The following is a 3,972-nucleotide window of genomic DNA, read 5'->3' on the forward strand; positions in this document are numbered from 1 at the left end:
GCCTACTTGAGTAAGTCAATGAGCAATGGGGTGACAGTGACAGTGATATATATGCATTTATACATGTGATAAGTTTCCTATTCTTAAGAGAAACAGCCCCATTGAATTGCTGTATATCCCAATAGGCTAATTTAAACTTAGTCTACTTTTTAAAGAATCCATCTCTAAATATAACCTTATTCTGGGAACTAGTATTAGTACTTTAACATGAATTTGGTGATAGACACTTTTAACATGCAACCCTAGCATATGAAATTAGTCTTTTATCTGAAGAATAGCAGTAGAAGGATTTTGTTTCATAGTGATGCTACTTAAAAAAAAAAAAAAAAAAAAAAAAACAGGACTCAGCACACCTTCTCCAGATGGAGCCCCGGCGACACCGAGCAGCAACTAATAGGGCTCCCGGATGCGGGACTGGGACACATCCGAACCGTGCGGCCGCATTAGCGGCCATGGGACCTTTTCTAAAAACTGAAAACATACAATCTTTTTAATGGAAAACTAATTATCAAATGCTTCCTTAGTAGGGCTGTCTTTCTTGGGGGGAAACTCCAACAACAATAGTGAGTTTTGTGTTGAAATATGGAAAGTAATCAAGGTAAAGAGAAAATGAAGTGAAATTCATCAGTTATACAGTTGGGGGTGGGGGGTGTGGGCGGGGGGTATACTGGGGATTTTGGTGGTGGAATATGGGCACTGGTGAAGGGATGGTGTTTGAATATTGTATAACTGAGACATAAACCTGAGAACTTTGTAACTTTCCACATGGTGATAAAATAAAAATAAAAAATAAAAAAAAGAAACAAGACTCTAAGATGACTACATATAGGATGTTGTGACTAATAAGAAATAATTTAGGAGAAATATACATTTGTGATAAAGGAGACAAACAGATTTTAGCTTGAATGACTAAAATGTAAATTTCTCGTACATATTTGGTCTCTACTCAAGTTCCTGACTCTCAGATCTCCCAAAAATTGCTATTCTAAAGTTTATAAGTGTTGAAAGTTAAAGATAATTTATTATGTCAATAAGGTTGTTTGGGGAAACACCTAAAGACAGGAATTGGTTTCTAGGAAAACAAAGCCTAAAAATGAGGCTTACCCTTCACCATTTCACTCTCAGGTCTCTAGAGGGTAAGGGGACTGGAAATAAAATCAATGCTCAGTAGCCAAGGAGCTCATCAATAATGCCTAGATACTAAAGCTTCCATAAAAGCCCCAAATAAAGAACCTAAATGTTTCCTAATTGATGAACACATGAAGATATGCAAAGAGCTGCACACCTGTAGAGAGCATGAACACTGCTCCCCTTTCTGGTAATTTGTCTTTGGTATTTCTTCCATCCACAATTCCTGAGTTATTTCTTCTGTAATCAATCAGTGATCAAACAATGACTGTTTCCTGAGTTCAATAAGCCGCTATAGCAAACTAATTGAACCTGGAGATGGTGTTCTGTGAACTTTTGATCTATAGCCAGTCAGTAACAGATAATAACGCAGGCTTGCAACTAGAGTCTGCAGTGGAGAGCAATCTTGGGAGATTGAGCGATTTGCTTGTAGGATCTGATGCTATCTCCAAGTAGACTGTGTATGAATTAGGTTGAATTCTATTCTAAGACTCCCCTCCTAATGTGGGAGAATTGCTTTTATATGTGTGGAAGACTTTATTATCGCTACACTGCTATTGGTCTGAGGACATATATATATATATATATCAGGGACCACACTTTATTTTTTTATTGTATTTATTTTTATTTTTTAAATTTTATTGAATCACCATGAGATAGTTACAAGATTTCCTGTTTGAGTTACAATTACACAATAATCAAACACCTGTCACTCCACCAGTGCACATTCCCCACCACCAATATCCCCGGTATATCCCTTTCCCTTTCCCATCCTCCCTCTGCCTTCATGGCAGACAATATTCTCCATACACTTTCTCTACTTTTGGGCATTATGACTTGCAATACAAACATTGAGAGGTCATCATGTTTAGGGACCACGCTTTTATGCACTTTTAATCCACACCTGAAATATCAACCTTATTTCTGGCTTTTAGATAATAGAGAATAACAAAGGTGATAGGATAGTCAATGTTATATTGATAATATTATATTAAATTATATTAAATTACAGAAATATGTAGAGATCATATAGAATAATCACTTTCAACATGCTATGCTATATCATATAATCATAATACATCATTTAAAACAAAGATTCTAGCTTTTGTAGTCTTGAGTAAGAAATTGATTTTTAAGATCCTGGTGATCTTAAAAAAGAAAACTGAGTAGTAACAGTAAGGGAATTCAATTTGATAAGCCGTAGAGACATACATCTATAAAGTTTCTTCTTGGTGGATCATCAATTCCCACTGTTTTCTGAACTACTACTGTGTTTCAAATGACTCCAATCTAGTTTTGTTCACTGCAGATAGACGAGATATTATACTTGTTAATTTTCCTGAGTAGCTTTTTAGATGGTCTTTCTATGCCATTCCCAATCTAGCTTTTATCAAATATTCTTGCTCAAATCTTTCACTGGGTGATATTTAATGCATATAGCTTCTGGTTGTACATTAAGCCGAAAAAAATAAAAATCAAACATTTTCTTTTTTTTCTTTTTTTTTGTTTTCATATATTTTCATTCACTCATTTTAGTTTTTTTCTAATGTTTATTTCTCAGACCTTCATGGATTTCATAGTTTTCCTAGTCATTTTCAGTTCTAAGAATGCCCTAAGATTGTAGGAACTTTACGTTAAAAATCTTAACTAGGGGACTTGCACGGTCATGGCAAAAAAGTTTGGCCACCTAGAAGAGCCCTTGGAGAAGTTGGTGAAGAACACCTGGGCGCTGGGCATCATACAGCGGCTTCCAGCCCTGCAGCCAGGCGGGGCTCAACCAGAAGCTGAATTTCATCGTCACTGGCTTGCAGAACATGGCCAAATGTAGACAGCAGCTCCCTGATATCACTGTGCCTTTAGAAGTTTTTGAGTACATAGATCAAGGCCCGGACCCAGGTCTACACTCAAGAGTGCCTGGAGAGGGCGCTTGCAAAGAACCAGTAGGTCAAAGGCAAGACGGGCCCCCCCGAAGAAATTTAAGAGCCTCTTGATTCAAGAGTTCTCTAAAGTGTTTCCTGAAGACACAGCGAAGTACCGGAGCATCCGAGGGGACCAACTGGAGAGTTCCTAACTGCACCCCACCCACCTCGCCCGAATATCCTCCTGTCCTTCCTTCCTTCCTTCCTTCCTTCCTTCCTTCCTTCCTTCCTTCCTTCCTTCCTTCCTTCCTTCCTTCCTTCCTTCCTTCCTTCCTTCCTTCCTTCCTTCCTTCCTTCCTTCCTTCCTTCCTTCCTTCCTTCCTTCCTTCCTTCCTTCCTTCCTTCCTTCCTTCCTTCCTTCCTTCCTTCCTTCCTTCCTTCCTTAACCTTGGAGAGAAATAAAGAATGGTCAAAGAACACAGACTTGAACGAACAAGCCAAAATTTATTTTCACTTTTTTTTTTTAATTTTTGTATCCGGGCCATACTAGTTGGTGCTCAGGACTTACTCCTGGCTCTATGCTCATGCATCAGTCCTGGTTGAGTTCAGGGGAAAGAAAATATGGGGTACCAGAGATGAAAACCTGGTCAACCACATGCGAGGCAATTGTCCTACCTACTGGCCTAACTCACAGGCCGAAGTTCTTTATTTTAAAATATTTTTCTGTTACTTACTGTTTTAAATTATTTTAATAGAACATAGGCATTTCATTAAAAAATCATCTGAGTCATAACTGTTATGAGAATAATGAAAATTACTAAGGCTCTAATTAGATGCAAAATATTTATGTTCATTGTGACTAAAACAATATTAACATATTATATATTACATTAGAAATGTGTTTTGTGCTGGTGACATTAAATCCTTATTTAGTTTTAATTGTAAATGTATTTTGTATTTGGTCATATTGCATATTTAATGAAAA

General features: G+C 37.3%; 1 pseudogene; it reads left to right on the forward strand.

Moving 5' to 3' along the window:
- Positions 1–2,794: 2,794 nt before the first annotated feature.
- LOC101537820 (mediator of RNA polymerase II transcription subunit 10-like) lies at positions 2,795–3,199 on the forward strand (annotated as a pseudogene).
- Positions 3,200–3,972: the final 773 nt, after the last annotated feature.

This window comes from Sorex araneus, chromosome 2 (genome assembly GCF_027595985.1).
Source record: "Sorex araneus isolate mSorAra2 chromosome 2, mSorAra2.pri, whole genome shotgun sequence".
Taxonomy (NCBI): Eukaryota; Metazoa; Chordata; class Mammalia; order Eulipotyphla; family Soricidae; genus Sorex; species Sorex araneus.